This window comes from Emydura macquarii, unplaced genomic scaffold (genome assembly GCF_026122565.2).
Source record: "Emydura macquarii macquarii isolate MOO-44397 ecotype Brisbane River unplaced genomic scaffold, CSIRO-AGI_Emac_v2 contig_3220, whole genome shotgun sequence".
Classification (NCBI taxonomy): domain Eukaryota; kingdom Metazoa; phylum Chordata; order Testudines; family Chelidae; genus Emydura; species Emydura macquarii.
In genome coordinates, this window is record NW_027133357.1 from 3,206,358 (window position 1) to 3,234,194 (window position 27,837).

Here is a 27,837-nt window from a genome sequence, read left to right on the forward strand (position 1 = left end):
AGCCACTCCTTTGTCATGAGGGGCAGTGAATCTTTGTGTACTCTGTCCTGGCTCCCCCTCGTGGGTTGGGTCACAGAAGGGGCATTCCATATGTGGCTCAAATGCCTGGTTCCTCAGCACCCCCAGGGAGAGGGAATGTAGCACCAATCCCAGCCCCATCCACCCCATGCAACCAGACATACTGCTATCATCCAGATCTAGCTGCTGCTCCACCAGCCACTGGGATGAAGCGTCAGTCAGTATCAGGAGGGTCTCACTAAAGGGACTGCAGCAGGCAGCGTTAAAGCAAAGACCTCTGGAAAGTGCAACAGATCCCAGCTTGTCTGTGCACACAGCAGGTGTTGCATCGTAATGCAGATCCCAATTGCTGCAGACTCTGCACCTGCCACCTCCCTGCAACGGGACTGCACTTCTTACTGCTCTCTAATCCCAGTCCACCTGCTGTCAGCCTTGGCGGCTGGTAGCTAACACTGCACAGACTGTGGGTTATCCAGCAATTTAATCAGAATCAGACTAAGGGCAACATTCAACAGGCTGAAGCAATTTTAAAGGCACATTGTCACACTTAACTCCCACATTTGACCTGTATGAAAATGGCTACAGAAGTCCAGCTGTGAATGCCTTCTGCCTAACTTTTAGCCCCCACGTTTGAAGACGTCAATCTTTGTTCTTTCCCATCCAGCAAACACCGTCTCCCCCCTTCCCAGGGTTTCACACTCAGCAGAAACCAACAAGACCAGCCCCTCAGCTGCTGTTAATCAGCACAACTCCCTTGACCTCAGTGACCTATGACCATTGACACCAGCTGAGGCTCTGGCCCCCTGTAATTAATGACCTTTCTGGGTCCTGATTAGTGAGCTGGTCCTGAAGCCAGGGGGTATTGCTGGAAATGCTGAAAGTGAAACATGCCGGTCTGTCTTCCTCCGAGTGAAAAGTACCAGGTAATCCTACAGCAGAGCTGAATCCCTATCAAATCTGCAAATGGGGGGATGTGTGAAAGAGAGAGACTTGGCCTTCAGCTGCACTGGTTGGTCAAGGTGAGTTTACTGGAGGGGCAGAGCTTGAGACTGAGAAATAGTTTACTAAAACATAGGGACTGTCCTTCCAAATATGAAGAGAGGAACGGACAGGACCTGGGCTCTATTTCCAGCTCTGCCACTGACTTGCTGAGTGACCTCAGGCAAGTCATATTGCCAATCTGTGCCTCAGTTTCCCCTCCCACCATTCGTCTGGCTTGTCTGCTTTGACTGCAAGGCCCAGATTCTTAAAGGTATTCAGGGTCCTGGCTGCCCCAGAAGTCAGGATGTGTGGCTGAGCTTTTCTAAGCAGGGTCTGGCTCTTGCCATGTGTTGCTGTGGTGCGCTAGCACAATGGGGCCCCAATCTGCTGCGGGGTCTCCAGATGCTGCTGTAGTATTATTAATAATTATTTATTGGGACTGAAGAAAAGTAAACTAGATTTTAAAACTGCTTCTCCAGTGGTAATTTGGGGGTGTCTTCAGCACGGCAGGGAAGGAATGGCTAGTGACTGCTACAATTCCTGCCTTGTTTCTGTCTCTCTAACCCTAGCTACAGAGCACAGCTCTTGTCACATCCAGGTGGGAATCGTAGCTCCACTGGAGTTATGTTGATCTACACCAGCTGAGGATCTGGCCCACTATTTGTAGATGCCCATTTGGAACCAGTGGGTCTGTGGGGGTTTTCCTCTAAGTAGCAGTTATGGGCCTGTTCCAATGTGGATGCCTAAATAAGGGCTAAGTTCTGAGTCAAGCTATGGGGTAACATATAGGGATTAGAAGCTGCCCGTCTGTCCCTACACAGACTAACTGGACCTGGGCCTAGATATGTGGGGCTGCTTGCCCACCTGCTCCCTCCCTGGAGCTGGGTGAGGGGCAGGGAATGGGCAGAATCAGGGCACAATTCCTACCCCATGCCTGTTAGCCAGAGCAGCTGAGTCAGCCTGGGGCAGGTGGTAAGTTACTACCCCTGGGAGCAAGAAGGGGTGTTGCTGAGTCTCCCAGAGCTACTCCTGAGATGGTGGCACCTAAATTCATGCCCTAACCCGAAGAGATGCTGAGCCCCTGCGGCATCCCAGGGACTGAGACCACCTATATAGGTGCCTCTGTGTGGATTTAGGGGCCAGATTCACAAAAGGACTTTGCTGACTAACTGCCTGATTCCCACCATCAGGCCCCACCCCACTGGGATTCACAAAACCCTGCCTGGTTGCTGCCACACCTTGTCAGCACCTAAACTTGCTTAGCACCTATGTTTTTTGGAATACGAGTTTGTTCAGTGCCTGTATTTCTGCCTCTGCACACGTGCGCTGCTGCCTCCCTCTAGGGAGGCTAAGCTCCAGAGCAATGCACGAGCCAGGGGAAGATGGGCCCTCCTTGCCTTACTCAACCATAGGGCCTAATCTGAACTCACTGACCCAGCTGGGCCCCTGTATGGGGTCTCATGCAGAGGGGGGTAGAAAAGAGGAGGAGGCCCTTACCCATATTCGTTAGCCCCATGGGATATGTGAACCCCGTCCGCCCTCATCCCCAGCTACATCCCACCACCATCTGAGAGGGAGAAGGGATTTGAACTGAGATTCACCAGGAAACCAGAGGTGCTGGGCTTCAGATGCTGAGCTCCAGTCCAAGCTGCAGCTTCAAAGCACCGTTTGCACAGCTGTTCTTGGAGCACTAGCATGAGCCCAGGTTTCCTGGCTTGCTGCTGTGAGCTGCATAGACCTACCTTTACTGGCTGCATTCATTGTATGGGGAGCCTAGGCACCGAACTGGGGCGTTGTGAATCCCAATGGCTTTTGAACAGTGCTGGTGCTCGGCGTCCTTACATCTAAGCTCCTCTGTGCGTCTAGCCCCAGGTGCCTCACTTCAGGCCACCACAGTCGGCAGAAATGGGCTACACCCCCAAGTGCAGCAGGATTTACTCCAGCTGAGGATCTGGCCCGTTGCATTTCAAGCCTCTGTGAGGTGCTGACAGCTCTGGAGAGGCGAAATGAATGCAGGTATAAAATTAAATTAAATCGGAATTTGAGCTCTTGTACTCAAGCAGCCTGGGATGTTTTATAATGGACTCTTAGTCCTTTGCATTAAATACCCCTTAGTGACTCAGAGGAGGCAGCTGACCTGATTTATGCTTCAGACGATTCACTGCATGGTCCCAGTTATATTTGAAGTATTGTTCCTGATGACACGTCTCCACCTTCTGCTTGCTCCAAGATCCTTAACTTTTCAATCCATTTCAGCGCCCAGAGTACGATGAATCTGCTGAGCGGGCTGTGAGGGGACCCCCAGAACAATAGCTGGGGGGATGTCCAGGGAGGAGAACGAATTTGTCAGGCAGACAACCTTTCATCCTCCTGCTGTAAGCTACGGCAGAAGGAACAAGTGGAGAAATGGCTTTTTAGAACGGGGGGAATTCAGTTATTGCCTGTACTTTGATGAGAGCATCTTCCATGCAGCCTTTATCAGCCTTCTCATTCTGTCTTATAGGGCCCCCTATGGGGTTTAATGGTATTGCGCCTATATGCACAATGTACTGCTGTTCCCTCGACCCAGCATTAAATCAGAACAGGGCAGAGATGAGTGCCTTCCCTTTGCATGGTCAAGAGCCATTTTGAAGAGGAAGCACATGCATCAGTGTCCTGAACAGCAGATTCCAATGGGAGGGCGAGCGCAGAGCATATGGGTTTGTTAACCATCTAACTTCCACCAGTTAGGAGCAACGTGGCAGCAACATCCTGTCAAAGCAGGATCAGCGGCCCCAGTGCTCTTTATCCTGCCCTAAACACTTGACCTCGCGCAGCGCTCTGCCCCGGTGCTGGGCAGGATCATGCCCTTCCAGGCAGGATCCAGGTGAGACGTGGAGAAGGGGGGAGAGTAAGAGGCAGCAGCTGGGCCTTTTCTCATAGGGACATCTGCCAAGGAGCCTGTGTGGCGTCTGTTCTGAGCATCTTGAGGGAAGGCACTTCAGGCAGGTTTTTACAATGAATCGCAGGAATCCGAGTACAGGAATCAGAGACCCTGAGCCCAAAGAACTTAAAATAGCTGCTCTAGCCTTCATGGAAGCAGCATGAGAGTTATTTATAGGGGCTTGTGGTAATCTTTGGGGAAAGGGCTAACGGGCTGGGATCTCCGCCACACTGACCCAGAAAACTCAGATTCAGTATAAATGCTTCCCTCTGATCCTTCCCTCCCCGGTGGTCTAGTGGCTAAGGCAGTGGCTGGGAGTCACAACACTTGGGTTCTGATCCCACCTCTGCCACTGATCTTGTGTAAATCGTTTCACCTTTCTGTGCCTCGGTTTCCCCTCCCACTCTGTCTGTGTTGGCTACTCAGTTTGTAAGTGCTTTGGAGCAGTGATTGGCTGGCTCTGTGGAGCCTGCTCTCGGTTGCAGCTGCCTGGTGTCACTGTAATATAAAATAGCTGCGCCGAACTCCATGGTATGGGGCCTAAATAGCTCTGCTAGTGTCTGATTCAGAGGCCACTGAGCCCAATGGGCGTCATTCCTTTGATTTCTCTGGGCTTTGGATCAAGCTGGAATTTCAAAACCAGCAGTCGTGCCTCCTAAAGGTGATGAGCCGCTGTCTGTGACCGAGGAGTTGGCTGTTGGTAGAAGAAGGGGTGTGTATGAAGGACCTGATATTTGTCTTAACGTGGGGCAGGTAAGAAGATGATTTTTCTGCCATCAGATTTGCCAGTGAACATTTTGAGTTCCCTTCTATTAGCTGGTTAGGCCCAGTTTCAATGTGGAAGGCCGTGATTCTGACGTGGGATGTTAGGAAATGAGTAAAGAGGATATTGACATGACGCATGCTATGATGAGGGTAACCCAAGAAGTCTAAAGCAAATATTTCTTTTACTGGGGGGAAGAAAACTTTAGAATAAGGATTAGTGCAAAGCTGCTCAAAATTTTAAGTTTCACAGAAGTGTTAAGTACGTTTTTTTTTATTCTGTTAGGTTATATCATGGAGGGGTTTTCAAAAATTTCTGGGGGAGCGTATTGATTTTTTCTGATTTCTCCTTGAAAATCGGAACTTTTGAAAATGTTAAATTTCATATTTTTGTAATCGAAAGTGTTTGCCTTTGTAAACTTGCAGTTCTGAAAACCCCCTGCGGCTAAGACAATCAATCAAAACTGGCAACAGAGGAAAACAAACAAACAAACAAAAAAAAGAAAACCCAGAAAAACAAACATTAAACAAAACTGAAACTGGGTAAACCAACCAAAAATATTGATTGAATTTGTCAAGAAAACAAAACCAATTTCCAGGAAAATCAAAATGTTTACAGTAAAACTTGTTCTGAAGAGGTTGTTTTTAATAAGAAAAAAATGTAATCTTACTTATCTAGCCCCATTACTGTAGTATCTGAGCACTTCATAATTTCTAATACGTTAATGCTCATAACACCCCATGAAGTAGGACAGTGCTATTCTCCCCATTTTACAGGTGAGGAATTGAGGCCCGGAGAGTATGTCTGCACTACATGTGGGAGTGAGCTTCCCAGCCTTGGGTAGCGCTAGCAGGACTCAGGTTAGCATGCTAAAAGCAGCAGTGTGGAAAATAGCATCTGTCTTCCTGGGCTGGAAGACTCATTTCCAGCTGTAGCCATATCCTGAGAGATACAGCACCAGATTTTCAAAGGTATCTAAGGCACCTGACTTGCTTAGCTGCTTTTGTCAATGCCACTAGGCACCAATCTTCATCTTTAGCTATTTCATCTTGGAAAAATCTGGCCCTATGTGACTTGACCCAGGTCTCCCATCTCCTAGCCTGCTATCCTGACCCTGGGGTCATCATTCCTCAGTCTGAACATTGTATCGACTCTTCTGTCAAAAAAACTTTTGGCTAACTAGCGCAGAGGCTGCAATATGGAGCCATAGATCTGAACACTTGCACGGTGTCACCTCACATAGTCAGGGAGATGCTAAAGATGGATTTCAGGCAGATGCAGTTGTCCCTTTTAGCCAGGATTTAGTCAGTGTTTTGCCTGACCAGATAGAGTCGCTGAAGTGTGTCTGTGGGGTTGTAGTTAGACATGGAGTAATGTGCATCTCTCAAGTGCACTCAGCAGATGTCTGCCCCACAGATAAAGGTGTGATTATAGTCCAGGTTGGGATACCTATGCTGGCATTAATCTAGCTAGTGCAGGTAACAGTAGTAGTCAAAATGTGGCAACATGGGTATCAGAATCAGTACAAGCCTGCCAGGGGCCATGGGTATGCAGCCAGGTTGCTGGCTTGCGCCAGGCTGTGTGCTGCTGCGTTTTCACTGCTGTTTTCTGCCCTAGTCAGATTAAAGCGAGTGTGGGAAGCATAGCCACGCTACCATTACACCTTAATTTGCCACGGAGACGTCCCCTGAAGCTGCGTGCAGTGCAGACCAAGCCGAAAGCTGCAGGGGAATCCTCACTAGCACAAAGACGGGCAGAAGTGGCACAACTGCCTCCCACGTCAGCTCTGCCACTTCCTGTGTCCCGACTCCAGCCCTGGTCTGTTGGAAGCAGGGAGAGGGCACGTCAGGGGCAGAGGAAGGCACCAGGATGCCTGGTTCTAGGCTGGAGTCCTGATCCCGCTTCCGAAGCATGGCTGCGTGTGTGGGAGAACAGAGCCCCAGCACTTGGACAGCAGGGAGAGGTCCCAGACGCAGCCATCCTCAGCCCCCAGCTCGGTTTAGTTTGGCACCAGCATCACAAGCAGAAAAATAATGAGTTTGGCCACATGTCTCTGGCACAGAATTGGAAACCTCTGGATGCGAGACCTCGTGTATTCAGATAGCATCTCGCTGGCTCTTAGAGACTTGCCGGGGCCATCCCCAGCTGCATTGACAGGCCGCACAAAGGTTTCTGCAGGCTATGGGATCAACTGTACCAAGCCCAAATGCACCCCCTCTTCCTTCTCCCCCCACGAGCTCTGCTCGGGCATTAACTAAACCAATCACATACACGTATGCAACCTGCTCCTGACCTTGAATAACTCCCTTCCATCAACATCAGCTCAGCCTGACAACGGGCCGCGCTGACATAGTGAGCGATAGCGCTGGGGAAAGGAGCCAGTCTGACGGCCCTGGAGTCCGGAGGCTTCTAATTTATCAACCCAACAGGCACGGAGCAAACAGTGGCAGTGCAGGCATTCCCACCCCACCTTGTACCGCAGCCCTGAGCTGGGCAGGGGCTTACCTCGAGACAGGGTGAGCGCTGTGTCCATTGCACATGCTGGCCCAGATCCAGGGCCTTCAGCCCGTCCCTGAGATATAAGCCCATGCTTAAAGTTAAACACGTGCTCAAGTGTGGTCTGGGATCAGGGCTTCAGTTGGTGGGCTCTGAGGTAGCCAGTGGGAGACCCTGTTCATGCTATGGGGATTGCAAAGATCTTGATGACATGGGCAGTGGTAGAAGTGGATTGAGACCTCCGGCACAGAGCAGCTCTCTGAGATGATGACTCCTTCACTGCTGACCCAGGTAGATTTGGGGACCTAAAGGACAGAAAGCTCTGCCTGCTGCGGGTCTAAGCCTGCACCTTTGTGTTTTCAAACTGAACAGTTAGTCAGAACCGACAGGAATTTGCAAAACTTCTTGGTGTCATCGAATCTATATTTTTCTCCAGTGTTAAACATTTTTGGCTGAAAAAATTTTCCCAGGACTAGGTATGGATCCCAGCAGCTCCCCTGAGCAGTGAGAAAGTTCATGGCTGTGCCCATCTTATTTCTTGTTGCTTTGCTCTGTTTATGTCTCCTGTCTCTCTCGCCCGTCACGAGATTCCCACCGTACTGAACAATTGGTCTCTGAGAACCATTCTGGTCTCTGAGAACATCTTGAGCTAAATCCAACTCTTGGTGTAACCCCTGCGGTGTCAATGGCGTTACACCAAAAAGGAATTTGGCCAGGTTCTTTGAGTATTAACCTGATCCTGAATGAGTAATGTGTGATGTAGGATGTTTGTTTTATTGTAACTTTGCCTTAACAAAATGTTTTCTTGAAATGGTTTGCGACGAACAATCCCCAGTCAGAGCCCTCTTGGAATTCCCCCTGGGCAGAGGACCAGCAGTAGGTCCGGGCCCCATAGTGGAGAACAGGGTTGATTGAGATTATCTATGGCGATGCACTGCCAATATTTCAACAAAGATCTCCCTTTGCCCCTACGTACAGCAGCTACTGGAGTTCAGCAAATAGCGTGTGATGGGTAACTAATGTGGTGAATTCAGCCCTTTTTCCTTGCTCACAGAATCAGCCTGAGCAGATTGCAGTTTCCTCTATTCACAGTCATTGGTTTACCATTTTTCCATGGTGGGTTTTTAAATCTATGGAACAGTCGCCAACTTTTGAAATTCTGGGTTGAGTAGGTGTAATTGATCAGTCAATTCACATGGTGGTATTTCTGTCCCCTGATTGGAGGGAGCCTGAACGCACCTCAGGTGTGAACATTTTCCATGGACACCTGATGTTTGAAAAAGGACTGTCTCACTTTAACGGCCAAACAGCTGGGATTGTGACCAGCGGGCAGGATTCTGGACTAGAAGCCGGGAGACCTGTGCTGTAGTCACTGCTCTGGGGGTGGTGGACCTTGAACAAATCATTTTCTCTCTTTGTATCTCTGTTTTTTTCACTTATAAATTTGGAGGTAATGGTCCTGCCATGCTCACCCCCTTTGTACAGTGATCTGGCATTGATGGATGTTAAGAGCTGAGTATGTTTAATGTCTGCTCCTCTCTGTGACTGAGGGAGCACACCAACAAGTATTTGTAAGAAATGCTCACGTCCTCTCCTGAAAGTTGCATGGGGTGTATTGGGAATGTAGCTCAGTGACAGTCCTGGGGGAGGCTTCCTTCTCTTGGAAACACCTGTCTTTCAACTGTGGGTTTATAGGCCCTGGGGATAAGTTGTCTAGTAGTTGATTTAGCAGCAGCAAGAGGGGGGGGGGGTCCCTATCAGAGGCAGAAAAATCTCGCCCCCACATTGAAGCAAGTTGGGGTGTATTTACCCAGGGGCTTCTCCCTGGCAGTGCCTAGGCTGACAGCTGCTCTCACATCACGTGCGCTGGTGCTCCTGGGCAGAGCGTTAGAGTCTTGCCAGTGGTTTTTGCCTGTTTATTTCCATGAGAGCTGGATCTGAGCCACAAAGTCAGATCTAGGTCAAGAGCTTTCTCTGATAGTGATCTGGGTTTTGGTTCCAGCCCGCCTTGATAGTGCCTGATGCTGACCTTTAGACTGTGATCCTCTTGTCTAGAGAGGTGGAATGAGTGCCTGGCAAGGGTACAGTGGCTATGAGTAATGTGAAGTCCTGCGGTGTGCAGTGTATGGCACTAATCAGGATGAGCTCAGCTGCTTTTCGCTGGGAGACGATATGTAATTCCGCAAGAATTCCACTGGATCTCCCTTTAATTAAAGGAGCATATTTAGAGCTAATGAAAGTGACAGTCTGATAGTGGTCACGTGGGTGGGTAATTGTGCAGCAGGGGCTGTGAAATGGTCCTAGTTCTCCACTGCTATCCCAGCCCTGGGCTCCCTTCACTCAGCTTTTCCGATGCCCTTCAAGCCTGACCCACCGTCCCCCTGCTATTCCAGGCCTGGGCTCTCCACACACAGCTCTGCCGGTGCCCCACAGTCCTGACCTGCCGCCCCTATTGATTCCAGCCCTTTAAGGAGGTTCTGCAGGGCAGACTTGGACAGTTGGGGCTACAGGCTTCGCAGGCCCATGTGATGCCGTGAAACCTGATCCCAGTTACTCGCTGTCAGTGTTAAACACACAACAGCAAACTATCCGGACATGAAGGAAAGATAAGAAGACTAGTAAGAGCCAATATGACGGCATCAGGAGGTCTTTAATGACCTAAAATCAAAAAGGAATCCTACAAAAAGTGGAAACATGGACAGATCACCAAGAATGAATACAGAAGAATAGCAGAATCAGAAAGGCCAAAGCACAAAATGAATTACACCTAACAAGGGACATAAAAGAGAATAAGATGAGGTTCTATGAATACATTAGGAGCAAGAGAAAGACGCAGAGCAGTGTAGGTCCACTACTTAGCAGGGAAGGAGAGCTAATAATGGATGTCCTTGAGAAGGCTGAGGTGTTCCTTGGATACACCAGATGCTCAACATAATATTAACAACAAAGGGGAAGGAACAGAAGCCAGAATAGGTAAGGAGTATTTAGATATAGTCAAGTCATCAGGGCCTGACAAAACACATGACCTATGAGGAAAGATGAATAAAACTGGGCATGCTTTTAGTCTTGATAAAAGAAGACTGAAGGGGGACCTGGCAAGTCTTTCAATATGTTATGGGCTGTTATAAAGAGGATGGAGATCAATTGTTTTCTATGTCCACTGAAGATAGGACAAGAAGTAATTGGCTTAATCTGCAGCAAGGGAGATTTAGGCTGGATATTAGGGAAAACTTTCTAACTCTAAGGATAGTTAAGTACTGGAATAGGCATCTAAGGGAGGCATCCGTCTCACTTGAGGTTTTTAAGAACAGGTTGGACCGACACTTGTCAGGAATGGTCTACATTTACTTGGTCCTACCTGAGTGTGGGGAAGGGGGGAGAGAATGGTCTAGATGACCTCTCGAGGTCTCTTCTAGCCCTACATTTCTATGGTTCTGTTATTCTAGGTTTGAAAGTGAGTACTTAATCCTGCACTGAATTACACCTCACAGAATTAGCCCGTGGAACTCATTGGCACAAGATATTGGAATCAAGAGCTTAGAAATCTACTTTTCCCCAAAATTCTCTTTTTATAGATAATGCGAACATCCACATTAAGGATGTAAGACATTAGAAAGGATAAAATGTATGAAAGGTACAAACTGTCCTGTGTCAGGGCAGGAGAGTTTACAGTCAGGAAGTAAATCCTCCCATGGGCAGGTTGTTTCATACTTGTCCACTGGGGGTGGTCTTGCACTTTCCTCCAAAGCAGCTGGTGTTGTGCACTCTCACATCCAAGATGCCGGGCTAGATGGGCCTCTAGTCTGATCTAATTTGCCACGGCCGATGCTTCGGTGATTATACCTGCTTTCAGAGAAGTAAGTCAAGGTGCCCATCAAGACAACAGTGTATTCCAGCTATTGATGTAGGGGTGTTTGATGGAATGGCTGTAGTGGTGATCACACTGTCCCATAGTCATCTGTCCATCTAGGGTTCCACTCATCTATCTCAAGCTCCATCCCTATGGTATCTGAGCTCCTCACTGACTCTAAATAGAGCTCCCAGGTTTTGCGGCCGACTTCCAGAAGCTAAGAGCATTGCTCCTGCTGCAGCTCATGGAGGTTCTCCTTTCGTTCTAGTGCTAGGAGTATGTACTCTTGGGGCCGGAGGGCTCTGGGTGTAGCGTGTGCACAAGGACGTTAGTGAAGGTGATGTCTGGGTAGCACAGTGGTTCAGTGTGCATATGCGTCTAACCTGCACTTGGAGGTGTGATTGCAGACACGCTTGAGCTAGCTCGGGGAGCAGTGCAGCTGTGGCAGCATGGACTTGAGCGTGGCCTATACGAGCCTGCCCAGGACCCTGGGTACATATTCGGGCAGCTAGCCCACTCTGTGCTGCTGCAGCTCTGCTGCCCTGGGCTAGCTAGGTTAAAGTTAGCGTGTGTTGCAATCACACCACCCGATTGCAGTGTAGGCTTACCCCAAGGGAGACCCTTCTTTAGCTCCAGTGGGTAGCGACCTGTGCTTTTTGTTCTTGGCTGAGGTTGTTACGTCCCTGCCTTGAACAAGAAACCATCCGTCCCAACACATGCCATTCCCACTGAATCAACCTGGCCTCTGAGCTCCCTCGGTCTCTCCTTCCCTTGAAATCCCAGCTCGGGTCCAGAGGAGGCGAATGAATCCTTGGCTGCCTCTCTAAAGCCGAGAAGTAATTACCTTGTTCAAGCACAACAGCGCTGGGAAATGGCATTCTCTCTCGCTCTCTCTCCCCCGCAAGTGTGCCAAGGGAAGCAGTGCCGGGTAGGAGTCCATTGATCTTCCCGCTGTGGAACTGCTGACTTGACACCCGGCTTAGCTTTCCACTCCGCTCGCGCGGTGACAACTGGGCCAAAGGGATGATGAACGCTCTTTGCCACGTGCAATTTATCCCCCTGCTGTAAATGCTAATACGCCCGCCCAGCGTAATGAATTATCCCTTTCATGGCTGGCACGCCAGTTTGCTTGCTTTGGTGACATCAAAAGGGGCTAACAAACAAACATCAGCCAATTTGCTACAGCAGGAACAAAGAGAGAAGAGGCAGCTCAGAATAATGCGTCCCCTCAATTCCATCCCCCTGCCTTCAAGGCGGATTGATTCTTTGGAGCCAGGATCCCTTGGCACTGATCTTTGGCATCCAAGCGCCCAATCGCGTGTTCAGGAGGCAGGGAGGATTGCAGGACTGCTCTCCTAGGTGTGTGGTTTTGGAAGCCCTTAGAGAAGAGAGGAAATCTGGTCTCGTGGTTAAGGCTCTAGCCTCAGGCTTATGAGTTTTTGGTTCAATTCCTGGCTCCCTGTGTGACCTTGGCAACTCACTCTGTGTGCCTCCATTTCCCCCCATAAAGTGGGGTCGATAACAGAGCCTTTTCTCCACCCTCTTCCTCTCTTGTCTGTTTAGACTGTATGTTCTTTGGGGCAGGGGCTGTGTCTCTGCAGGGCCTGGCACAGTGAGGTTCTGATCTCAGGTGGAGCCTTACATGCAAAGGTGATAAGAATGGCAAGAGAGATCTCGCAGTGGGGAAAGTAGCTGTGATGGTCGAGAAGGAGATGAGTCAATCGCACTGCATGTCTTAGGCCATGAGTGAGAGTTAGGGAAAGGAAATGTCCTGGCTAAAGCCGGCTCTGCTCTATCTCCGCACCCTTTGGAAATCATCCGGGTTGCACAGCTGTCAACGAGAGAAGGAATTGGCTCCTAAACCGATGATAAGGAAAATGTGTGTGTGTAGCATGGCGCTCGACTCGCGTGTGGGAGAGTCTCTCTGAGGGAGGGGCGGGAGCCCCACTGCTTGGGACCAGACAAGCCATGAGAGACCGAGTGTCAAGGACGACCCTGCACAGAGCAATGGGGGGAGGATGCCCTAGATAGGGCCTAAGGGGTGTCTTCAATCACTTAATTCCTAGGAAGAGTTCTGAGCTGATGAACTGTCTCCCCTGCTCAGACCAATAGGCCCTGGACTGGGAGCAGGGGAAGTGGGGAAATGGGTATTTATTCACTCCATCGAGCCCAGGTGAGAGAATGCACTGAAACCTTCCCCCGGCCCAGTTCTAGTGCCTTGAGTGGGCTGGGGCCCTATGGCAAAGGCCTCCGCACCCCAAATGAAGATATGGGGATGTCCCTCCATCCCATTTTGCTATGCCCAGTTACAGTCTCCTATGGACAGTCAGAATCATGTCGTCTGATCCCAGACTCCCTCGAGCATGATGGGTTTGCAAGTCCGGTTCTAACTGGAATCTTATGTTCCCACTTTGTAGAGAGACGGCCCATCTAGCCTAGTATCCTGGCTCCACAATGGCCTGGACCAGCTGCTCCAGAAACCTCTCATGGACAGTTATTCCATAACATGTCCATGGGGAAAGTTTCTTCCCCACCCCATCTGTCAGTGACTGGCTTATCCTCCCCTATAAAAACACTGTAAAACCCTTTCTTATAGAACACCCACAATGACATATTCTCATCACCTATAATCCCTCTCTTTGGAATTCTATTAAACTCCTGCTATCACTGGTATCTTGTGGCAATGAGTTCCACAGGCTGATATGCTGTACATGAAAATATTTCCTTTTATCTGTTGTATACGAGTTGCCTTTCAGTTTCCTCACTGTTATCGCTTAAGGATAAATAGAAATCCCACTGTTTAGCTTTGTTAGACCATTTGTTATTTTTACATACATGACCACTCTTACTTTCGTCCTCTCTAAATGCACCATGACATGAGGGATAACCACAACCTAGCTCCTAGATTGTTGATCCCAGCATGTCATATTGCAAGATAACAAAAACAGGACAGTTGTGCACAGATGTGGCAGCTTAATCAGCCAGCCCTCTTGTTGACATGTATGAACCACAGACTGAGCCATTAGAGACTTGCTTCTCTTAGGATGTATGTGGATGCCCAACTTTTATGGCACAGTCTGTTTTACTGAGCAAAGAAAGCATGAGCTGAGGAGGAAGGGCTCATTCTCTAGTTGGAGGAAGAAGGGTGTGTGTATGGCTACGGCATGATAAGGGGAGATAGGAAACATGAGTTCTGTTCCTGCCTTTGGCAAGTCACCCTCTTGCGCCTCAGTTTCCCCACCAGGGAAAAGGGCCAGACATGGAACCTAAAAAATCATCTTTGTCGAGATTCCTGGGTGGAAAGCAGAAGGAATTATCACTGAGACAAAGGAGGAGATGGGAACTTGCATCTCTTTTTTCTTTGTAAAGGAATGTGTCTGTTGAGATTTTGGAAGTGGTTTCAGTGAGATCAGTCTGGAGGTAGAGGTGCCAATCTCCTTTCTGAGCACGGGCCCATGATGGTTCTTGGGCCAGCACTAATCCCCCATGCACCACTGACTTCTGTCGATTGCTCCATCTTCAGCAAGGTGGCTGAATTAACTGCAGGCTTCTCTCCTTGTTGCTCCTGTGTCAGATCTGTCATGGGAATGGCCCTGACTCCGGTGACCTGCATCAGAGAGAACTGGCTCAGCCTCTCGTGCTGTGGGACTGCTCCAGGCAGCTGCCGGGTTGGAAGTGCTGCAGTGAGAGCTGGCTTAGTGAGTCAGCACTTTTCATGTGTGTGTCTTTCCTCTCTGGTTCTGCTGCAGTATTAACTCTCCGCTCACCCTGCACGCACCACTCATGGGCCGCCTTGCCGGCTTCTCAGCCAGCAAAGGAGGGGAACTGCCAGCATCCCAAGGGGGCAGTGCTGGGAAAAGGCAGGGTTTGGAATTGGTGTTTCTTTCCCATAGAACTCAAAAGCAGGTCAATGTCATGATCCTCATTGTACAGATGGGGAAACTGAGGCACCGAGCAGGGATGTGACTTGCCCAGCAGGTCAGTGGCAGAGCCAGGACTAGAATTAGATCTCCTGGGTTCCAGTCCAGTGCTCTGCCCACTGCTAGAGATTCATGGAATATACTTCTCTACATACACATTTGGTCTCGGGGGGAATTTTGAGGTGAACAGAATGATTTTTCCTCAGAAGTGCATGCAGGCCTTACAGATCCATGGACCACGGTTTTGCCGACATGTTTTGTCACGGCAGCTTGTCTTGCACTGTGTATACCAAAGGCCGGCAATCCTCACCCCACGCACACACAGTCTGGTAAATGCAACTACCCTGAATCTAGCCCTGCGAGCACAGTTAGTGGAACCTTTTTCCTAAAATCATCCCTCCAAATGCTTCCCAGAGTCCAGTAATGAGAGCAGGGGCAAGCTGGGATCCAGAGGCAGCAGAGAAAAGACGCCTTTTCAGGGGAGATTTGAAATGAGAGAGAGAGAGGGTAGGTGAAGCAGTCAGTGGCAGAGGAGAAGACTCCGGCACCAGCAGCATCCAGAATGGATGAAGGTATGGCAAGGAGAGGAGCAGGGGGCTGGCGGTATAAAAACAAAGCCAGCCAGCCAGTCAGGGTCCATGGAGTCAGCTGGAACAAGAGGACTTTGCAAACGTGGAGGTTGATTGATTTTAACCGGGTCCTGGACTGCATGAGGAGGTGTCTGGGACTGGGAAGATAAACTCATTGTTTCAGTGGCTCAGGAGAGAGGTCTGTGAATCAGACTGGCTGGCTGTTTTCTTTCAAACTCCGTTTGCAGGGCTCCTTAGGAAGCCGGGACATGTTTGTCTCTTTGTGTGGCTTTTGTGCTAAACGTCTGGGAATTTCCCCTCCTGGTTTCTGCAGCGGGAGCTCAGCCCCGTTCTGGGAACAGGGGAGGTGACGTTGCTGCAAGGGGGCCAGCCAGCAGAATCAGAACCAATTTGGGGGGGGGGAGTTTGTAAGGCGGCCGGGGGGGGGGGGGGGAGCTTGAGTTTTTGGGGGTTTTTTTTGTTTTGTTTTTGGCAGTATAAAATAAAATGCTTTAAAAAAGAAAAAAGTCTAATTGGCACAGTTCAAACCAGCCCCGAGCGTTCAGGCTCCACCGGCTGGGTCCTGAGAGCAGAAGCAGTTAACGGAGACCAGAGTTTGGATCCCCTCTGGGCCAGCTCTGAGCCTTTTGCTGGCACCATCTGTCCTGGAAAATGTCTGCCTCTGAGCAAAGCACGGGCTCTTGTTGCAAGACACACACACACACGCTTTCAGAAAAAAAGAGCAGTAAGGCGTGGGACAGGACCAAGTAGTCCTGCTCCCCAGCGGGAAGCAGAAGTGAGCACACCAGAAGGATGAGCAAGGACTCTGTGTGCGCCCCTTGTGCAGAAGCACAAGAAGCTCGGTGTGCCCGGTAGCGGCAGGGCGTGGGTGCAGGAGCAGCAGTGGCACCGGTGTGACGGGAGCATGCCCAGCCCCGGCATGAAGAGCGGGGAGTGTGCCTGGCAGGGGGCTGTGGCGGCTGCGCAAAGTGTCCCCCGCTCTGCCAGCAGCCTCCCACCGCCTCCGCTCCCCTCCAAAGGGTTCCCCAGTCCCACCACCTGCCCGGCGCTGCCTGTGTCAGGGGCCGGGGTCCCCACAATCGCCCAGCCCTGCTCTCAGCCCAGCGCCCATAGCACCCCTCAGGAGTCATCTCGCGCCCCCACTTTGAGAACCTCTGATCTAGTCTGACCTCCTGCACAAGGCAGGCCACTGAACCTCACCCAGCCACTCCTGCAATAGACCCCTAGCCCAAGACTGGATTGTTGAAGTCCTCAAATCATGGTTTAAAGACTTCAAGGTACAGAGAATCCACCAGCAAGTGAGCCGTGCCCCATGCTACAGAGGAAGGTGAGGAACTCTCAGGGCCTCTGTCAATCTGCCCTGGGGGAAAATTCAGGTCACTTAGGCCCCGTCTGTCCTTAAAAAACTGCACCATCAGTATAACTATTTTGGTTGGGGGTCTGACTTTTTGTTACTGATGTCCTTATGACAGTACACGCCCTAGCGTGGATACTGCTCTCGTAGGATGAGGCACTTGCTATCAGTATAAGCACTTCTTTTTTGCAAGTATAGCTGCAGCCACACTAGGCGGAGTCCTACCACTTTAACTACAGTGGCCTGATTAAAGCAGCAAACTTCGAAGTATAGCCCAGGTCTAAGTCTCTTTGGGCTTCGAGAGGACTTTATTGCTCTCTTTCCACTGCGCCCATTCCTGGGGACTTGAACCTGGCAGAGGTTCTTAGGATGAGGATGGAAGGACAGATGAGAGGAGGACTTGCAAACGTCCTCCGCGTGTGATGAGCCACTTCTCTCTTGTTTCGGTGAAATCATGCACTCAAGGAGCGTGAAACTGCTCTGCTAAGGATCTGCCTCCTCTCCGCCCCTCCAATGGTCTCCCACGCGATCTGAATTCAGTCCAGAAGGACAGGGGCGTCACGCTCCTCTGGCTTTCGAGGCCATCAGTGGTGGGACTTTCGCACAAGATTAGCTCCCGCATGTCTGATATGGGCTTTATCTTTTCGTTCGGCTTTTCAAAACCCTTGCGAGAGGCAGGAATTGGTTTGCTTTGGGGAAATTGGAGTTTCTAAGCTTCTAATGCAAATGTTCAATATAGTTTAGTTAGTTTCAATGTTGTGAAAGATGCCGATGCTTGTGAATGGCATGGAGCAAATACAAGAGATGCTGACAACAGGAAAACTCATTACCTAGTTTACAAAGGCACCTTTAGGGTATTCCACCCAATCGTTTTAAGGGCCACATTTCCATCAGGCCTCCAAAATTACCCACACATCTTGCACATGCATGTCCAAAATGGGCAACTCATTGTCACCGATTCTCACGATTTTATCACGAATCATTGATATTTGGTGGGTTTTTCCCCCCCTTAAAGGCTTAATTTCTGGAGCCATTGAATTTTTTTTGTTTTGTTCTGTGTTTGCACAGCACCTAGCACAGTGGAGACTGGTCTCAGGCACTACAGCAGTACAAATAATAATATGTGAGAGATTTTAAAATCTGCTATTGGGCCTCAATAATTACACCTGCTAGATTTGTGTTTAAAAAAACAAAACAAAACCCCAGACCAAAAAGCTTAACATTTCTTAGCTTTACAATCTCGTGATTTTTTTTTCAGCTGATCTCATGAGTTTTGGGTTTCTGACACATGACTGTTGAATGCTTGGCAATACTTGTGCATGTATGTGCAAAATCCAGATTGCACATGCAGTAACCCCAGGCACAGCTGAAGAGATTCTTCCACCCCCTTCAAATATGTCCTGAGCATATAATAGACTCTTGTTAACTGTTCAGGGTTTGCCTGGATGCCTTTCACTTTGATTTCTAGTTAGTCTCACTTCCTGCTTCTCAGACACTTGCCCAGAAATCCATCTTTCCAGGTGATTCAAGGAATCCTCTCCTCTCTGATGCAGCTGTGAACTTGATCAGCAGCCCCTTTTACAGAGTGATCCTGATAGCGTGTGCCCAACGGGCGTGGATTCTGAACAAACTCCAGTGCTTAAAACGCATCGTTAACCAGACAGTCATGCCACCACTTAGCTTGAAACATGCTTCTCTTTTGGTGGCTCCAGAACTCATCGGTGCAGAGAAATGTGTCTAGGCCATATGAATTACAGCCGCAGACGCGGTGTTATGGAGCAGGCCGTAGTTTTTTCCCGCACAGATAAAGCTGGACCTACCAGCGTGGTACCAATAATCAATCCTGGAACCAAGCTGGGGAGTTGGCTCCGAGAGCCACAGGGCGGCGACACTCTTTTTTGCAGATCTGCTCCCTTTGAATAGTTTCTTCCATGCTATGGTTTGCCCAATGACTTGTGCATTGCTTTACAGGGATGCCTGGAGGTGGGAGAGCTTATCCTTGGCTGATTTAGTGCATTTATTTATTAACTCTTTTATTAATGTAGGGATTTTTTTTTTTTTTTTTTTTTTTTTTTTTTTTTTTGCTGTAATGGTATAGAGCCCATTGACCTGCAGCATGTGGTACTTAGCAAGCTGGACAAAGTTTTGCAGCTCCCCCGAGACAGACCTACGCACATCCAGTGCAAAAATATCCAAGCACAAAATAACCCCGCTGTGGAGGGATGAGAAACAAGGCTAATAGCAACCCCAAGAGCAGCAGGGAGCAATAGGCCTGATCCTGTGAGCCGTGAACTCCTCCTGCACGGTGCGGAGCACCCATGGAAGTCTCTGGAGGGTTCTCAGGATTGGGCCCATCTGCAAACAGATGACTTCCTTTATATACATTTCTCAGAAGTAACGTGCAGGAAGAGCAGCGGTAAGCTGTGAAGCAGCCCAGACTGGCTTCAGCAACGCTCAGTCACTGTCTCTCGCCCTCCGGGGCTAACAATGAAGTGATACTGCGTCCTGGTGCTGAAATGCTTCATGGCCACAGCCAGAGAGGGCATCGGGCATAGGGACCGGCCGGCTCTTTGTTTAATTCCAAAACTTCTCAGGGTCTGTCTACGCTGCAGTGGCAATTTTCATTGATTTAACTATTTCTCTGAAAAATGTCACCCATCTCTCCTGTGCACCCTTCCCCACGCGGAGTCACTTGCAGTGCAAACGCTGACCTCCCAGGAGAATCACAATAGGCACACTTCAGGTTCCTTATGGCCCCGGCCTGAGCCTGCTCCTACACTATGAAAATGTCAGTATAACTACATCACTCAGGGGGATGGAAAATCCACACCCGTGAGCACCACAGTTAGACCGACCAAACTCCCAGTGCAGACAGTGCTATGCTAATGGGGGGGCATCTCCCATCAACACAGTTACTGCCGCTCAGGGAGGTGGAGTACGTACACCAACAGGAGACGCTCTCCCATCGATGGAGGTAGCGTCTTCACTAAGCGCTACAGCGACGCAGCTGCAGTGTTTGAAGTGTAGACCTGCCCACAATGTCTGCAAGCTCAGAAGAACCTGGGGATGTGATGAACTATTCAAAGCAGGAGCTTATAATGGAAGTCAAGGAGCGAATGGAGACTGAACTCTGGTCTCTCATCCCCCCACCTCTGGCCTGGCCTGAGGCCCTGGGAGGGTAGAAGAGGGAAGCCCCCACGGCAACAGAGGATGTGCTGTACTTGGTCTTGCTCCTACAGCCCTTTACTCACATGTGTTGTCTTCACACATGTGCAGGCGGTGGAGCCACTGGCAGCAGCAAGGACAAGTCATGTGAGGAGTGCAGGATTGGGCCGAGACAGTCATTCCGGCTGCAAGGCCGTCAATCCGGCATGCTTCATCAGCAGAAATTCTCCAACAACGTCCGAGCTCCCTGTTGGAACTCTGAACTAGACGCAAAACCAAGACCTTTTAGCTAAAATTCTTTGCCGGGTCTCTGAAACGGAGATTTTTTCCCCTCTGTTATCTGCACTGACTCATTTAATTCTTTTCTAATCCGCTATGCTTTTCTGCAGCGATATATTGATATTGTTCGGTTCAGAAGAGCTCCTTTCACAGTGGAGAGTTAGTTTGGTCTGGAACTCTGAATTATAAATATCCTCTTTGCTTTGCTTTTCTTCCCCATGATTTATTTGATTTCGGCTTGTGCCCCATACGGGTGTATTGATTAGAACTTCTGCAGAATAAATGCAGCGACACAAACAAAAAGCCCCAGGGAAGGATCTTCTGAGGCAGTTTTTAAAATAGTTCAAGAATCTGCAACCTCATCAAAAGCGTCTCCGTGCAGCCCACCTCACACACCATTAATTGGCATTCGCCTGCCGTTTTCAAACACCAGCCATAGGCCCTTTGAGATGTGTCTGCAGCATCAATTGCACACAAGCTGAGCTCAGATTACTGCTCGCTTCCTCACAGAGGGCACAGTACTCCTTGCTCTAGAAGAGAGGAGGCTGAGGTGCAGCAGGTGACTTGTTAAAAGGGATTAGTGGCTGGGAAGGTCAAAATGCAGCTGATTGGCCAACGGCGGCTCACACTGCACCCCTCACCACCACTGGGTTTTATCGGCCCACAGGCTGCAAGCATTGCTGTCTGGTGTAGACCTCACCACCGTTTTTCTGAGTCCTGTTGCCTCTAGGCTGGACTAATGCAATGGGCTCTGCTTAGAGCTTCCATTGCAGGGCTCCTGGAAGCTTCACCGCATAAAGAACGAGACTGCCTACCTTCCAGGTGGGTTAGACTGGTGAGAGATCATAACCCCCATGCACGGGTGCTGCTATTCATACCTCTCCATGTGGGGGCCTCTTATCCCACCATGTGCCATTACATCTCATTTACAGTTGCATTTTGAGACCTGGCAGTTAGCCAGTTTTTAATTCATTTAATGTTCTGCCATTAATTTTGTATCATGCTAGGTTTTTTTTAATAAAAATGTCATGCGGAACAAAGTCAGAGACCTTACAGAAGTCTAAATATCTTACACCAGCGCCATTACCTTTATCGCCAGACCTGTAATCTCGTCAAAAAAAAAAAAATCAAGTTACTTTGACAGGATCTATTTTCCAGAAACCCATGCTGATTGGCATTAATTACATTACGCTCCTTTAATTCTTTATTAATCAAGTCTCAGATCAGCCATTCCGCTATCTTGCCCGGGATGGATGTCAGATTGACAGGCCTATAATGACATGGATCATCCAGTTAATCCTTTTTAAATATTGACACAACATTAGCTTTTTTCCAGTCTCCTGAATCGTCCCCTGTGCTCAGCAAGACTTACGGAAAATGAACACAGATCACCTTGTTTGTTTGAATCCTTGTATCTCCCAAGCCTCTTGTCCTGTTTGCCTCAAATTTTCCAGAACATTTCTACGCCTGGGTAAGACCAGGCCTGTGAATCACTTCAGGCAGGTTGGTTTAGTTTTGACAGAGGTGGGAGGTGGTCAGAAACAGTTGCATTAATTGAGATAGCTGCAGCCTTAAGGAGAAATGAGTATCTCTCCGCAACGGATATTTAAGGAAAATCATCCAGTGTTAGCCTGTAACAAATAAGATACCACCTTTGGCAGGACACCAAAGAAGGGCTGGTGTTCATGCTTCATTGCATTAATTGTGTTCTTTCCAGAATTTCCATAGCAGATGGGCAAAAACCAAAATTTTCAGCTATTTAATTTAAAAAAAAAAAAAAAAAAAAAAGTACAGCCAATGGAAACCACTGCGTATCTGTGTCTCTTACCTGAGGCCTGGTCTACTACTAAAATTTAGGTTGACTTAGCCACATTCCTCAAGGGTGTGGAAAAATTCACATTCCTGAGTGACTTAGTTAAGCCAACCTAAGCCCTGGTGTAGGCAACGTTAGGTTGATGGAAGAATTCTTCTTTCGAATTAGCTACAGCCTCTCAGAGAAAGTGGCTAAACTCCAGCTATGGAAAAACTTCTACCATCTCTATAGCAAGCGTCTACACTGTCGTGGCACAGCTGCAGCTCTGTGCTTGTGCTGCTGTAGCATCTGTAGTGTGGACAAGTCCTGAGCTTTGGTTCACTTCAATACAAGTGAACAAGTATCATATTAGGACAAAGGGATGATATTAGAGCTCGTATTGTCCCTCTTCAAAGAGAACTGTAATCAATTTAAGGGGAGATTGCATTTCCATCTGAAACTATTGTACCTTCTGTTGTTAAAGCAACTCCAGAGATCACCAAAATTGAAAGAGATTAGGAGAAAAACATTATTTTTTGAGGTTGCCTTTTTTGTGCATTTGTCAGCACTATCTGTACAGTCAGTTTCACCCTCTTGTTGATGGGAGCACACCCTTGTGCGGCTCTGCAAAGGGGATGTGGCCCAGGCCGTGGCTACACATAAAACCTATGTCACCACAGCTATATTGGATAGACCCAGCATACGTTAACAGAAAGGGTGGTTCTGCCACTGTAGAAACACCACTGGGGAGCGAGTGACTTTTGCTGCGCTGACATTGTCTTCATTGGGGTTTTCCCAGCATAACTATTTCAGGTAAGGGGTGTGGTATTGTCACATCTCTGACCAACCTAACTAGGCCAGTATAAGTTTTAAATGTAAACTGAGGCTATGTCCACATTAGAAACGTGACAGCAGCACTGCAGTGACGGGAGGGATTCTTCCATCACTGTAGTAAATCCACCTCCCCAAGAGGCAGTAGCTAGGTCAAGGGAAGAATTCTTCCATCGACCTAACACTGTCTACACCAGGGCTTGTGCTGGCTTAACTACATCTCTCAGAGGTGTTGATTTTTTTTACATCCCTGAGAGATGTAACTAGCTCGACCTAATTTTCTAGTGTAGACCAGCCTCAAACCTCGGTTACAAACAACAGCTAAGCTGAAACTTTGGTCTGGTCTACCTCTAAAATGTAGCTGTGTTGCTCAGGAGTGTGAAAAATTCACAGTCCTGAGGGCCGTAGTTAACACCCCCTAAGCCCTAGTATAGACACTGCTAGGCTACTGGAAGAATCCTTCTGTCAATCAAGCTGCCACCTCTGGAGGGGGTGGATTCACAACAACAATGGGAAAAATCCCTCCGTCTCTGTAGGTGTTGTGCTTATAATATAGACATAGACTTAAACTGGACAGGAGAGGGGGTTTAAAGCAGGCAGAGAGAGGGTGGGCATGTTTGGCAATGATACATGCATAAGACCCTTCTAAACATCAACTTAGGAGAGGAAGAGCTCATCCTTACAGAGTGGGATTTGCAAAGCCATCTAGGGGATTTAATTTTACATTAACCAAATCCATTAGGCCGTGCTGGAAACATCAGCCATAGTTTTGTTTTTTAAAGGATTTTTTTTTTTTAAAGTTATGGCTCTGAACATTGAAGTATTTTTATTACAATCTGTAATGCACTGACCCTCCTTTGTCCTATGGCTGCAGAGGTGTTAACTGCCAACTTCACCTTGAATGGTCTCTTGCAACATGTATTAACTCCTTATGCTTAATAATCTGTTCAAACCAGACCTGAAAAAGAGTTCTTTGTAGCTCGAAAGCATCTCTTTCACCAACAGGTGTTGTGCCAATAAAATATATTACTCACCCACCTTCTCTCTCTCATATCCTGGGATCAGCATAGCTATAGCAATACTGCAAATAGTATTTTAACTAGTAAGTTTCAAAAACTTGAAGTTGGTTGCCTCTTGTAAGAAGATTTTGTCTTCTTTCAGCCTACCCTTTGTCAGTTTAGACTCTAAACTGTCCAGGGCAGGGACTATCTCTGTGTACATGGAGTGCCTAATGCAGTTGGGTGCTGTTCTCAGCTGGGGTCTCTGAGCATTATTGTAATAGAAATAATAAGATAGGGAAGGATTTGTGTGTGTGGAAAACAAAAACAGAGATTTGCATGCGCTGTTCATGTAAAAGATAAAAAGTTCCTGAACCACAGTTTTGGGGGAGAAAAGCAATCAGAATTTGCATTGAATCTTAGTAAAATCATTATTGTCTGTGTCAGTTCCGTCGGCTGCCTTCAATTCATATGGAAATGCTTATTTCCAAAGCAGCATGCATTAAATGTTCAGGTATGATTTTGCAAGGCACTGTGTCAAATTCTTTACTAAAGCCCAGCAGCTGCATACTGTTCATCCTCTGATTGTGTACTTTGCTTATGAAGGGATCGAGCATGCCCAGTATGATTTGTTTGTTTATAAATCTGTGCCGTTCATTGCTCTAGCTTCTGAATTCTTTTTGAGGGTTCAGATTGTTCTCTCACTAATTTGTGGTGTTACTTTTGTCTGGCAGTGAAGTTAATTATAGCAAGCAGGAATTGTCAGGATTGACCTGCTCTTGCTTTTTTGAAAACCAGTAACACGTTGTCAGGACTTCCAAACTTAGTTCTCTGACATTAGGAAAAATATAGTCAATTCTTTAAATTCATGACCATGAGCTAATTCCATTCAAACAGGATAATCTGTATGCTGATTTGTGTACATCCATTTATTCTCTTTTCTTCTACTTATCAGCAGTTAGACTTGCTCTACACTAGAAAAGTTTTACCAGTATGGGAGGGGATGGGGGTGGAGAAATTTTTTGCAATTTTTTACCGATATACCAGCCCAATACCTAGTGTGGATGCAGTTATATTGGTAGAAAGATGCCTGATTCTGATACAGCTTATTTTGTTTCCCAAGCTATACTGGTATAACTTTTTATATGGTATAAGTGTCCACACTAGGGAGTGCTTTGCTGTCTTAAACATCCTGGTGTAATTAAAGCAGCAGCACTTTCTGGTGTAGACAAACCCTTAGATCTACACCAGCGCCTCATTATTTCCTGCTCATCCAAACTTTTGTTCTTTTCTCGTCAGAGGCAGATTTGGAAGAAGCCAGTTCAGTAGCTCAGCAGTTTTTAAATCATCAGTTTCATCTCTTTCCTCTGTTATGAATGCTGCTGCTTTTCTCTTTATTCCCCCAATGTATATCTAAAAGCTCTTCTCATTCTCCTTAACCCCCTGGCACTGCTACTTCCCTTGGCTTTCTGGCTGCTCTTATCTGTTCCTTGCACGCCTGTAACTGTGCAAGCCTCTCCAGTGCCCTACATTGGTGCCTTTGTGAACAAAGTCGTCGTCGTCGTCCCCCCCCCCCCCCCCCGATCGTTGAAGAGCCCTTTCAGGAATCTCTACTTGTAGCTGCTTGTTTCTAGGGAGAATAAATGGGGGGGAGTAGTTGTAGGATGATCCAGGTGGCTATATGTAATTACTTCTTAAAAGTCTGCCAGCCTTTCCATGGTACCAGGGTGATCTTTACTGTTTTCAGTTCTGGGATCTGCTGTCAGAAATTCGGACTCCCATGAGTGCAGCTTCTTGGGAAGTAAATGCACGCACATGCATGCAGGGCAGTGCTCTGATTAGCAGCACTCCTGCGCTAGGCTCGCGTGCAGCTTTCTGGGGATTCCCAGATTACTGTACTGGGGTAGCCAAGGAGCAGCCCCATGGCAAGCAGGCAGTATGGTCCAGGAGACTGGAATGGCACTCAGAAGCCATTGGTTGTTTTCGGCTCTGGTATGATCTTGGCTAATCCACTAAAGTTGAAGCTTTCAAATGCAGGCATCTAGAGAGGAAGGATAGCTTAGTGGTTAGGGTCTGAGCCGAGAGGTTACAGCTAGGACGTGTGTTCAGGGCCTTGCTCCGCTAAAGATTTCCTGTGTGACCTTGGGCAAGTCATTTAGCCACAGTTCCTCACCTGCAAAATGGGGCTAATAGCACATGCACAGTGTGAGAATAAGTACATTAAAGATTGTGAGGCTTTATAGATACATCTACACTGGAATGGGGGGGGGAAGCTGTGCCAGTGAGTCTTGGATTCTGGGTCAACTGACCCAGGCTTGTGGGGCTCACGCTACAGGGCTAAAAATAGAAGTGTGGATGCTCAGAGCTTTGAGACCTTCCCCCGCCCATCTGAACATCTACATGGCTATTTTTAACTACCGCAACCCAAGTCCCAGGAAGCCAAGCCAGTTGACCCAGGCTCCGAGATTCACTGCCACCTGTCTGTCTTTGCAGTGTAGATGTACCTGTAGGGAGACTGTAACGGATCTAAATAGGCATCAGGCTCCACCTTTTGGGTGCATAAATCTGGATTTGGGGCCCTCACTTTGGCTTTAATCCCTGTGTAAAACAGGCATAGGAATTTTCACCCTCCAGAGTACCATCCGTTGTGATGTACCAGCAGAAAGGGCCATCGTGTTTCCTTGTTACCAATGTGACTGTCCTGTGGGTGAGCACGACTCGCCTCTGCGTGAAAGGACTCCAGGATCTCGCCTGCTGTTTCCAAGGACGTTACGAAAACACGAAGGCCGTTCAGATTTTAATGGGGCATCTTAAACCAATACATGGCAATCACTCAGCCTCTTGGCTAAACCAACAGAGCAGACACCATATGGGGCCTTTGTTTTTGGAGATCCCATTTGATTCCACTCCAGCGCAGCCCCCCTTTATTTTGCTTAAACAGCAAAATGGTAAATGGCACTAAAAATGGTAATTTGCCTGGTGTCGCTGATTTCCCCCAAACCAAGGCCATTAGTGACTGATGAGCAGCTGCTGGTGTGTATTGTTTTTCCACCAGCAGATTGGGCTTTGATTGAGAGGGGCTCACCTTTCCTCCCCCCATCCCCTTGTACTTTTCTTTGATGGCCGTAACATGCTGTCATTTAGACTGCAGCCTACTTGTTAAATAGCCCCGGCTCTTGATGGATGGAGATGTGCCATTTACTTGAGCACTCTTCGTTATAATAGAAAAGAATCAGCCAAGACTTATTGACTCATTAGCTGCATCGCAACCAGATTGGTTTGTGCAGGATTCTCTGTCATTTCCCCCTTCTCTCCCATTCTCAAACATTAAATAATTACAGGGGTAGGGGGAAGCACTTACCTAGCAGCCTCCAGTCTGCCTACATTAGCAGCATGAATCAGTTAGTCGTGAAAGAGCCGAATGAGTGTCTCTGCCTTTCTTATTGTCGAGGGGCTGAATTTATGGGCAGAAGGCATTGATGTGAAGTCATGAATATGTAGATGGCGCTGGCCAGCTGGGAGGCTTGCCAAGTCTTTAACCTCTGACATGCTGGCTGAAATCCAGACAAGGTTGGAGGTGATTGAAAATTGTCCCCATCTGTTTGGTGGTTAAATGGCCTCATGTGAGAAGAGGTGGTGGGAATCTCCTTTGCTGTTGAGCTATCTGTGCTTGCCTCCGACTGGTCCTTGATACCACCCTCTATCGCCCACTTGTTACATTTTCAGACACCTCTGTGCTGTCTCCCAGGCTGCCCTGCTAACCATCCGTAGAACTACATCGTTGTTCTTCTTCAAATCCCACCCTTTGCCGCGATGCCTACAAAATCATGACCACAGTTAGACTGCTGGTGTGCTGAGACCACCGTCTGTCATGTTG

At 48.2% G+C, this 27,837-nt stretch overlaps 1 protein-coding gene across 3 annotated transcripts in view; it reads left to right on the forward strand.

Moving 5' to 3' along the window:
• Window positions 1-853: 853 nt before the first annotated feature.
• Window positions 854-27,837, forward strand: part of SYT2 (synaptotagmin 2) — a 49,786-nt gene continuing 22,802 nt past the window's right edge. For 2 of the 3 annotated variants that reach the window (XM_067531884.1, XM_067531886.1), the window contains exon 1: window positions 854-941. The gene's annotated coding sequence lies outside the window, so the exon portion shown is untranslated. Of the gene's footprint in view, window positions 1,038-27,837 lie in introns of all 3 variants that reach the window. The other variant, XM_067531885.1, reaches the window with a different exon arrangement.